This window comes from Homarus americanus, unplaced genomic scaffold, assembly GCF_018991925.1.
Source record: "Homarus americanus isolate GMGI-L3 unplaced genomic scaffold, GMGI_Hamer_2.0 scaffold20098, whole genome shotgun sequence".
Taxonomy (NCBI): Eukaryota; Metazoa; Arthropoda; class Malacostraca; order Decapoda; family Nephropidae; genus Homarus; species Homarus americanus.
In genome coordinates, this window is record NW_024717144.1 from 1 (window position 1) to 11529 (window position 11529).

At 42.6% G+C, this 11529-nt stretch overlaps 2 long non-coding RNA genes across 6 annotated transcripts; one reads left to right on the forward strand and one right to left on the reverse strand.

Moving 5' to 3' along the window:
• Nucleotides 1–3388: 3388 nt before the first annotated feature.
• On the reverse strand, nucleotides 3389–11105 carry LOC121858813. Of its 4 annotated transcripts, none has more exons than XR_006087524.1 (5): nucleotides 10806–11104; nucleotides 10111–10194; nucleotides 9813–9866; nucleotides 5901–5987; nucleotides 3389–3952 (listed from the first exon to the last, which is right to left on the reverse strand). It is a non-coding gene; the product is annotated as an uncharacterized LOC121858813 (long non-coding RNA). The 4 variants fall into 4 exon arrangements; XR_006087526.1 differs by lacking the exon at nucleotides 3389–3952 and having other exon boundaries at nucleotides 5139–5987; nucleotides 10806–10858; nucleotides 10938–11105; XR_006087525.1 differs by lacking the exon at nucleotides 3389–3952 and having other exon boundaries at nucleotides 5806–5987; nucleotides 10815–11101.
• Nucleotides 5894–7609, forward strand: LOC121858814. Of its 2 annotated transcripts, none has more exons than XR_006087528.1 (3): nucleotides 5894–6019; nucleotides 6558–6650; nucleotides 7548–7609. It is a non-coding gene; the product is annotated as an uncharacterized LOC121858814 (long non-coding RNA). The 2 variants fall into 2 exon arrangements; XR_006087527.1 differs by lacking the exon at nucleotides 7548–7609 and adding an exon at nucleotides 7220–7270.
• Nucleotides 11106–11529: the final 424 nt, after the last annotated feature.

The following is an 11529-nucleotide window of genomic DNA, read 5'->3' on the forward strand; positions in this document are numbered from 1 at the left end:
CCACCACCACCACCACCAGATGACTGAAGCACCAACCACCACCACCAGATGACTGAGGCACTACCACCACCAGTTGACCACCACGACCACCAGATGACTGAGGCACCACCACCACCCTACGACTGAGGCACCACCACCAGATGACAAGAGGCTACATCACCAACACCACCAATGTGACAGGAGGCTACAGTAGCACCAGCTCTGTAGACCACTGTAGCTCCAGCTCTGTAGAGCACATACCACAGTAGCACCAGCTCTGTAGACCACATACCACAGTAGCACCAGCTCTGTAGACCACAGTAGCTCCAGCTCTGTAGAGCACATACTACAGTAGCTCCAGCTCTGTAGACCACATACCACAGTAGCACCAGCTCTGTAGACCACAGTAGCTCCAGCTCTGTAGAGCACATACTACAGTAGCTCCAGCTCTGTAGACCACAAACTACAGTAGCTTCGTTTTTTGTTAAAAGAAAAAGTTTTTCTAAATATTAAAATTTCAGTGAATAAACTTTAGATTAATCACCCTCATACAACCTGACCCCAGACATCTTGTGTCACCCTCTTAGGTCTATTACATTATGTACTATATAATAATCTTGTATGTGTAGTTCACACCCTAATGTGTACTTTATTGTATTACAAATATTGTTTCTCTTGTTTTATGGTGTAATGTATTAATAAAGCCTCCAAGTGCTCAACTCTAGTATCCATGATGTATTTTTCCTGAACATGTGATAAATTCCCAATAAAGATCAATAAACTGTTGAAATTGTCCCTGTTTAACCTTTTTGAGACGTCATGTGTAAATTAATGGACTGACAGCATAAAATAATGACATTGTTAATAAATAATAAAAATACGATCGTTTTCAATATTGTAATTCTCCTAAAAGCTGTTAATAAATAAAGCACATTATATACACAATAAAACTCTTGTTAAAGCGGCTGATAAGGGCTAAGAATACACACATAACCAGAAATAATACCAATAGGAGTATATGACCACCATGAACAGTAAGCAGTACTCTTAACCTCTGAGCTAATGGTTCATCTCTGTATCACCAACCAACCCAACTACTTCACTACTGTTGGCGGCAGTGAAGGACAGACCGAGACTCTCAACATATAAACAAGTTGAATAGAAAAATTATCTATGAGGTCAATATTTAATATATTGGCTGCGACTGAACACTGATTAAATATAATAGTTACCCCTGCTCCGTTATGTGTGATTAAATATAATAGTTACCCCTCCATTTTGTGATTAAATATAATAGTTACCCCTCCATTTTGTGATTAAATATAATAGTTACCCCTCCATTTTGTGATTAAATATAATAGTTACCCCTCCATTTTGTGATTAAATATAATAGTTACCCCTCCATTTTGTGATTAAATATAATAGTTACTCCTCCTCCGTTTTCTATGATTAAATATCTGCTCCGTTTTCTGTGATTAAATATAATAGTTATTCCAAAAACTGCCGCTCACAGAGCCGTTTTGCTTTGTTTTTGCTTTTCTTTTCCTTCTGGGACACTGTTTTCGTTGTATTATTCCCTTAAAGGTAATGAAAAGTGAAATCGGGCCACAAATTTGACGTTTTTACGTATTTTAACGTATATACAAGTTCGAAGCTTCAAATGCTTCAATGAAGCAAAAAAATGCTTCAGTGAAGCTTCGTGACGTCACTGTGAACCTTGACATATAAGGCCTCGACTAACTCGCCTTCGTCTCTTTCCTCACCGACCACTCGCCACTCACTGACTGCAGCTGACAGGCAGGTAAGCGCCGCTCCTCTAGTCTCCTTTATATACGTGTAAATTTTTTGCCCGACTGCCTACAGTCAAAATGGCCAAGAGAAATGGTTATTCTTTTGGGTAGTGTTTAATATAGGCCTACTTAATTATGGCGTAATAAATGCTGATTTAAGTCCAAAACTTGCCGGCCGGTTGTTACAGTTCACTTGCCTCATAGGGTCGTATCCCCAAGTTTCACTGGGCTCTAAGGCCCATGGTACCTACTGTGCAGCTTAAACAAATACATTAATATTATATTAAGTGGCTCTCTAACGTCTAACCAGTAATTTCTTAATGTTTTAGGCAAATATACCGCCAAATGAGTCATGACAAACGAGCCTAAACTATGAGCCGGTAGTGAGTAACGAGCGTAAACCGTTCATCAGTATTTAGGTAATAATTAACCAGTAAGCGAGTACAATGACCAGATTGGGTTAGATTACCGTTTTATTTATTTTTTATTTCTTGCTTCGAAGCCCAACACACTTATGGGGGAGCCGGGTGGTCATAACTCAACAACTGCGCAGTTCATCACCACCACTGTATTCACCATTGACAACTGCGCCGCATTCACTAGATTTAACACAAATAGAAGTATTTTTGGCGGAATCAAGATGTATTTTTACTGGCTAGTTCTTTGCTTTCTCTTTAGCTACGATTTCTGGGAGTTGAAACAATTTATTACGGGTTCTAGCCGGGCGGGGCGAGGCGAGGGAGGGAGGGAGCCGGGCGGGGTGAGGCGAGGGAGCCGGGCGGGGTGAGGCGAGGAGGAGGCAGGCAGGGGTGTGAGGCCGAGGAGCAGGCCGGGCGGGGAGTGAGGAAGGAGCCAGGCAGGGTGAGGCGTGGGAGGAGAGCCAGCCAGGCAGGGTGAGGCGTGGGAAAGGAGGAGCCAGCCGGGCAGGGTGAGGGAGGAGGAGGAGGAGCCGGGCGGGGTGAGACAGAGGAGCCAGGCGGGCGAGGCTGGAGACGGGGTGAGGTGGGGAACCAGACTTGGCCAGGCGGGAGTGGGAGTCGGGAGGGAGGAGGAGGAGGGAGCCGGGCAGGGTGAGGCAAGAGGAGGAGCCAGGCAGGGGTGAGGGCAAGGGAGGAGGGAGCCGGGCAGAGATTGAGGGCAGAGAGCCGGGCAGGTGAGGTGAGGAACCCGGGCAGCAAGGCAGGGTGGGGAGTCAGGGAGGAGGAAGGAAGGAGGGAGGGAAGGAGGGAGGAGCCAGCCAGTCTGGGTAAGGCGGGGGCAGGGGAGGGAGGAGCCGAGCGGGCAGGGCGGGGATGGAGACGAGCCGGGCGGGGAGGCAGATGGGGAGCCAGGCGGAGGCAGGGTGAAGGGGGTGAGTCAAGGAGCCAGGCAGTGAGGTGGGGGGGGCGGAGCGAGGAGAACCCGGAGCAGGAGTGTAGGGAGCCGGGCAAGGTGAGGTGAGGTAGGGAGCCGGGCTTGGTGAGGTAGGGGGCGAGGCGAGGGAAGGGGCGAGGCGAGGTGAGGTAGGGAGCCGGGCAAGGTGAGGTGAGGTAGGGAGCCGGGCTTGGGGCGGGGCGAGGCGAGGCGAGGCGAGGCAGGGAGCCGGGCAAGATGAGGTGAGGTAGTGAGCCGGGCGGGGCGGGGCTAGGCTAGAGGGCGAGACGTTTCAGAATACAGTATATATTAAATCCCGTAACATTAAGGTCCTGGTAATTTTTTAAAAGTGGACAACCATGGATTTTACAATCGGAAAAACCCATTGGTCAACAACCAAAAAGCACCATAACTAACCTAACAACGTAACGTAACCTGGAGGTTCCTTGGTTGTCTCCTGGTGTAAAAAGGTCCATTTGTATGTGCACACAACAATTAGAAAGTAAAACAAAATAATATTAGCGTATTTGTGTTTAGATCGGTTATGACCTCCATTTCCGTCGGAAATTTGTCGTTTTTTATAGATTTTTTTGGTGAGGTGTTTCCCGAAAAAAATATTGGCTCGGCGAATGAAAAATGCAAAAAAAAAACCCTATAAAAACATAAACCGGACCTAATCTAACCGACTCTCGCCATATGTTGGAATCCCTTATTTCGTACCTTATTGGCCTGGTTCTCGCTGGAGTTACCACATGTGTTGGTCTTGACGACACTTACATTCGTTCTTGCATTAATGACACTTTACGGAGGTCGGGACAACACCATGAGATCTAAAAATGCTATAGTTTTAGTGTGGAGGTAATGGTTTATGTAAACAGTTGGGGACAGTGAGTACACGTGGTGTAGTGGTAGATGGAAGTTGCAAGTTTAATTTTCATTCTACGTAAATTACAACTTTAAGCATGTTGCAGGTGACAGCTGGTGTACTTGAAGGCCAATGGAGAAGTGACAGAACCTTGAGCAAGACTTAACACCCAGCATGTTACTTCAGCCTCATCAGTTAAGTTACTTATATATTATCTTAGCTATTATGGTCAGCCCATAAACCACTCAACACTGTGCTCCTACACTGGGCAGTGGAGGGTGTGTGTGTGGGACCTGGCTGACTGTGAATGTTGGAGGGCTCTGGAGGACTGTGTGTGTGTGTTGGAGGGCTCTGGAGAACTGTGTGTGTTGTAGAGCTCTGGAGGACTGTGTGTGTGAGTGAGTGTGTGTGTGTGTGTGTGTGTGTGTGTGTGTGTGAGTGTGTGTGTGTGAGGTTTTGGAGGATTGTGTTTGTGTGTGGTTTTGGAGGACTGTGTGTGTGTGTGTGTGTGTGTTGGAGACTGTGTGTGTGTGTGTGTTGGACTGTGTGTGTGTGTGTGTGTGTGTGGAGGACTGTGTGTGTGTGGTGTGTGTGGGAGGACTGTGTGTGTGTGTGTGTGTGTGTGGGAGGACTGTGTGTGGTGGTGTGTGTGTGTGGGAGGACTGTGTGTGTGTGTGTGTGTGTGGGAGGACTGTGTGTGTGTGTGTGGAGGACTGTGTGTGTGTGTGCTTGGAGGACTGTGTGTGTGTGTTGGAGGACTGTGTGTGTGTGTGTGTGTTGGAGGACTGTGTGTGTGTGTGTGTTGGAGGACTGTGTGTGTGTGTGTTGGAGGACTGTGTGTTGAGGACTGTGTGTGTGTTGGAGACTGTGTGTGTTGAGGACTGTGTGTTGGAGGACTGTGTGTGTGTGTGTGTGTGTGTGTGTTGGAGGATCAGGTGTGTGTGTGTTGGAGGACTGTGTGTGTGTGTGTGTGTGTGTGTGTGTGTGTTGGAGGACTGTGTGTGTGTGTGTGTGTTGGAGGACTGTGGGTGTGGGGTGGGTGGGGTGTGTGTGTGTGTGTTGGAGGACTGTGTGTGTGTGTGTTGGAGGACTGTGTGTGTGTGTTGGAGGACTGTGTGTGTGTGTTGGAGGACTGTGTGTGTGTGTTGGAGGACTGTGTGTGTGCGCGTTGGAGGACTGTGTGTGTGTTGGAGGGCTCGGTATTATTGCAGTTTCGGCCAGTACACGCCTGACTTTTAACCATCCCCAACCTTTAGATCTCCTTATTGGAGTATTTCTAACACCATTTTAACCAGGGAGCAAAGAATGTCAGAAAGGAGTTTTAAAGATTTCCATGCTTTTTTTTTGGGGGGGGGGATATAATTCTAAAGAGGGTGCTTTCCCCTGGAAATAAAGGCCACATTTCATTGAATCGACCCAAAATACACAGGATAAACGAATTTCTAAACTACGAGGGCATATTCGACGAAACTGCAATTTTACAATGGGCTCTGGAGAGCTGTGTGGACTGTCTAGATAAACTGAGCTGGGAGTCAAATTAAGATTAGCTGTAGAGATTTGGGAAAGCTTAATAAAGTGCTATAAAAATGTACAGGACTAAATGCCAATTAGTTACAGTATTAGTGAGCATTAGTAGTAGTAATGTGATTAATAGTAAGTAAAGCTGGTTGTTAGTAGGTGGGTTTTAACTAACAAATTAACTAACCTAATCAGCCTAACAGATTAAATGTAACTAATCTAGACTAACCCAAATTAATATTAAGTTACCTATTATATAGTTTATATATTGGATAACAAATATATTAAAGAATGTAACTTAAAATTTGCGATAAGTTAACTGATCATGAATTCAGAAAGTTAAGCTAGAAAAAATTTCACTTGTTTAAATTATTAAAAATCAATAGCTTGCGTACTTTGCAGTTTCCTTTTCAAAATCTAATCGTGTACTGTACTGACTTTCTCCTCAGGTTAAGCTGGCCAGAAGTAACATCATACTGAACCTAAGGAGAAATAACTTAAAATGCCAGAACAGGTAAAGTCAACTTACGGAGTTTTATTTAGGCAAGGGAAGCTTGTGGGACTTGTGAAATCATTAAACATTGTGTGGGTGTGGCTTGTTGTAATTAGGGTGGGGGGGGGACAATATGGCTTGTGTGTTGGCATATGGGGTGAGCAGGTGTGTTGGTAAAGTTTTTCATTCAAGCTAAATGTGACCAAGTTGTCAAGGGGAATACCTAAGGGGGCTTGAGGGGTGGGAGGAAGGGAGGGAGGATTCAGTAAGTGAACAGTGGTAAACTGTTGTGTATGAAGCAGTGTGGAGAGATTTAGTAGTGTAGCAGTATTGGTGATGAAGGCTTGTTATGATTGGCTATACTATTGTTGTGCTAAATGTTAGTTGTTGAGGTATCAAGAAAACTAAAACACTAATGCAACTTAAAATAAGATCTTTTGTAGATAAGGTATTTAAATAAACAATTGGGGATAGTATAAGTACATATAGTCTGGTGGTAGATGGAAATTGTATGTTTAATCTTCATTGTACATAAATTACAACTTTAAACATGTTGCAGGTGACAGCTGACGTACGTGAATGCCAATGTAGAGGAAGTGACCGACACCTTGAGCAAGATGTAACACCCAGCATGTTACTTAAGCCTTCTTAGGTAAATTACTTATGTACCTTAGTATGGCCATCCCCAAAAACTAATGGAAGTAAGACTCGAGAGGAGGAACTTACTTTGTGTGAAGGGTAGGAAAGGAGGAGCATTGGGCGGTGGAGGGGCGCTCGTACAGTGCAGGGGCGCTCGTACAATGGGGGTGGGGCCTCGTGCAGTGGGGGTGGGGGCCTCGTATAGTGGACGGGCGCTCGTACAGTGGGGGTGGGTGCCTCGTATAGTGGACGGGCGCTCGTACAGTGGGGGCGCTCATGCATGGATGGTGGTGTGCTCAAGCAATGGTGAATGGAGTGCATGTTAAAAATGTGATGCAAAAAATAGCATGTACTATGAAGGCATGTGGGGGATGATGCCTAGATGAAGACTGCTGCAGCCAAAAGGGAGAAGGACAATGCTCCTGTGTAAGGTGATATAGGAGGGTGTTTGAGTGTATGGATATATCACATATATATAAGAATGCAAGTTTAGATTCCAAGAAATTCTGGAGTAAATGTTGTGTATTGGTAGTAATACATTAAGGCTAATTAAGATTGATCTAAATCCAAACCATGTTGCAGGTGGTTGGTGTACAAGATAGATGGATCAGACACAACAAGGTGACCACGGCTGTCTAGCATCCCACACCTTGAGGACTACCACCTTACTAAGAAAGAACAGAATTGGTGTTCTGTACACTACTGTAAGAATAGTGTACTGCAATGTAAAAGTTAAGTATTACTGAAACCTTTTTTATATAATTTAGCAAAACTTGATATATTACTTAAAATAGTGCATTTAAGAACATACAGTACAAGTTAACCTCAATATTGTGTATTGGTTGTGATATAAAATAGCTTAATTAATTCAGATGTAGAGTATCTAAAAACAAATATAATCATGTTGCAGGTGGTTGGTGTACAAGATAGATGGACCAGACACAACAAGGTGACCACGACTGTCTAGCATCCCACACCTTGAGGACTACCACCTTACTAAGAAAGAACAGAATTGGTGTTCTGTACACTACTGTTAAGAATAGTGTACTGTAATGTAAAAGTTAAGTATTACTGAAACCTTTTTTATATAATTTAGCAAAACTTGATATATTACTTAAAATAGTGCATTTAAGAACATACAGTACAAGTTAACCTCAATATTGTGTATTGGTTGTGATATAAAATAGCTTAATTAATTCAGATGTAGAGTATCTAAAAACAAATATAATCATGTTGCAGGTGGTTGGTGTACAAGATAGATGGACCAGACACAACAAGGTGACCACGACTGTCTAGCATCCCACACCTTGAGGACTACCACCTTACTAAGAAAGAACAGAATTGGTGTTCTGTACACTACTGTTAAGAATAGTGTACTGTAATGTAAAAGTTAAGTATTACTGAAACCTTTTTTATATAATTTAGCAAAACTTGATATATTACTTAAAATAGTGCATTTAAGAACATACAGTACAAGTTAACCTCAATATTGTGTATTGGTTGTGATATAAAATAGCTTAATTAATTCAGATGTAGAGTATCTAAAAACAAATATGATCATGTTGCAGGTGGTTGGTGTACAAGATAGATGGACCAGACACAACAAGGTGACCACGACTGTCTAGCATCCCACACCTTGAGGACTACCACCTTACTAAGAAAGAACAGAATTGGTGTTCTGTACACTACTGTTAAGAATAGTGTACTGTAATGTAAAAGTTAAGTATTACTGAAACCTTTTTTATATAATTTAGCAAAACTAGATATATTACTTAAAATAGTGCATTTAAGAACATACAGTACAAGTTAACCTCAATATTGTGTATTGGTTGTGTTATAAAATAGCTTAATTAATTCAGATGTAGAGTATCTAAAAACAAATATAATCATGTTGCAGGTGGTTGGTGTACAAGATAGATGGACCAGACACAACAAGGTGACCACGACTGTCTAGCATCCCACACCTTGATGACTACCACCTTACTAAGAAAGAACAGAATTGGTGTTCTGTACACTACTGTAAGAATAGTGTAATGTGAAAGTTAAGTATTACGGAAATATTTTTGTTATAATTTAGCGAAACTTGAGAAAATACTTAAAGTACTGTACTAATGCATTCAAAACTGTTGGAGTGAACCTTGATTAAAGCCACACAAAGTATTAAAAATAGCAAGATACATTATGTACAGTAGCATTATTAACTACAGTGGTAGTCACAGTTTTGTTGTGGTTGCAAAAAAAATTTCCATTTTATAATACTGTATATTTTTCGTCCACAGGTGAAGTATCAGCAAGGTGTACAACGAGATACACGGACATCAATCAAACGGATTGTGAGAGGTTTGAATATCTCGCACGGATCCATTTCTCTTAGTGGTTTGTAAAATTAAGTGTAATATGTAATTGTTGTTCAGTGTGGGAAGGCCTCTGGTGGCTTGTTGAGGGATGGCGTTTGTACCGGGGGAGGCGTTTGTACCGGGGGAGGCGTTTGTACCGGGGGAGGCGTTTGTACCGGGGGAGGCGTTTGTACCGGGGGAGGCGTTGAAGGGGGAGGCTTGTACCGGGGGAGGCACTTGCACTGGTAGAGGCACTTGCACTGGTAGAGGCACTTGCACTGGGAGGTGTTTGTAATGGTTTGTACTCCTACAATGTCTGTGTATAACTAAATAAATAAATAAATATTGAATGAACTTTACGTTTCATATTCCGAAGTTGAATGATAATGATCTAAATAAACCACAAGTACAGTAGAACTGTAAACTATACCTGAAACATGAACTAAAGTGATCAACTTCGATACACCCACATGATGGCTTCTGGGTAACTTAGAACATGATATATACATTAATTACATATAATTATCACCAATTGACATCAAAGTGCCATTCATTGTACGTACAACTGTTACAAACTAATGCCCATGTGATGCCCTATTGGGTACATGCAATCAAAACTACTAGATACCCACAGATGGCACAAATAATGCATTTAAGTCACCGACGCCTCGGATAAAGGATTTTGACAACCTTACCGAGAGAACGGACGTCTCGTGTTCATTTTGAAATTCATCGGCCATGACCGTAAGGAACATTTTTGATTGCATACATACTATTAATTTGAAAGTATTGTATATATACAGTAAATGAAAGTAAAGTACAGTAAGAATTTTACTTACTAAATGTTGACAATCTGGACACTGCACACCAATTGCTGAATGGAAGTGTTTTACCTGAAAATATAGAAGAAAAAATCTTGTAAAATTGTAATAAACAACTTATGAACCCCCCTCCCCCCACCCCGCCCCCTAAAGACTTGGTAACTTGGGTAAATTTAGAAATATATCTGTACTGTGCCTGGCCAAAATTATTCACAAAGTACAAGACTTCCATTATTATCTAAAGCTAAATTTTGTGTAGGACCAAAACCTGACAAGATACTTTATAAAACCTTAAGGTCTAGTGAAATAAACTCACCTTATGTGGAGTCTGCAATATAAAGGTTGAATTGAGAAATCCACAACCGCTGGTAATGTGACGGCCTCACCATCACTGATGTATCTGCTGAGAAATAATAATGGTAGTGGTACTGTAATGTGATTTCACGGGACACGGGAGAAAGATATCTAGTGATGTTGCCAATCATTACAAGTTTTCTGATTTTCTTCTGTGCTAATATTTGGTAATGTAGGTTTAAGAACATAAGACTGCAGGAATGGCCAGTAAATTGATATATACTGTACCTAGACAGTGCAGGTATAAAACCAGGCTATATGACCAAGGATATTTTGTATTTCTGTATCAGCTTCTGGACTGTTATTGTATATTGCAATAAATGTGTAGTGTATACATATGAAAATAAAAAATATACTGTATATTCAATTCTTTATTTTGTATTACCTATCTACAAAGATGTAAAAACATAGTACACAATGTACAGTACATATGTAATTTTTTTCTCTGTTGCTGACAGAACATATTACCTTTTTCAGAACAATTTATAATGTAAGTTTGTTAGGTGGCAATGGTAGATACAACACTGCAGTAGCCCTCCTCCTTTATCCGGGCTTGGGACCGGCATGTTCGACTGAACAAGGCGGAGTTACTACTGTGCATTCTACGTCTAACTACGGTGCTGTTAGTGCTATCAACTATAACTTGAAAAACTTTACCTTTATTACCTCCAAGAAGCACCTTGTAGGTCCAGTCAGCCACACAAACAAACCTGGAATACAAAAAACTTTAAAACATAACATTCATAAATACTTGCATATAGACATTATATATTGTCATAAGTACTTTACCTGTTTGGAGGAGTTCTCGACCAGCCACACGTTCACCTCGGAGGCGCACAATCTGAAAGAAATGAGAAAACCTTAGTCCCATCCACACACATTAAAGGTGGGAGGTTGGGTGTGTGAGAGGGTGAGTGTATGGATGGGAGTGAGGGTGTGTGTATGGGAGGACCTCCCCCCCACACACCCTCACTCCCATCCATACACTCACCCTCTCTCACACCTTTCCTTATACCCAACACTCCCTCCCAAACACCCCCACCCACCCACCTACCCTCCCTCCCTCCCACCCCCCCTCCCTCCCACCCAACCCTCCTCCTACACCACCTCCCCTCCAACCCAACTCCCTTCCCATCCACCCAACCTTTTGGGTGTGTGGATGGGAGGTAGTGTTTGTGGATGGGAGGATGTGGATGGGAGGAAGAGGGTGTGGATGGGAGGAAGAGGGAGTGGTTAGGAGGAAGTGTGTGTGGTTGGGAAGAAGGGTGTGGTGTGCCATGCCCTCCTCCATGCAAACACAGCATCGAAAAATATTCTGAAGAAAATTGGTTTGTATTGGTGTAATATTGTGTTGTGAGGACTCATTTGTGTTTTACTATTA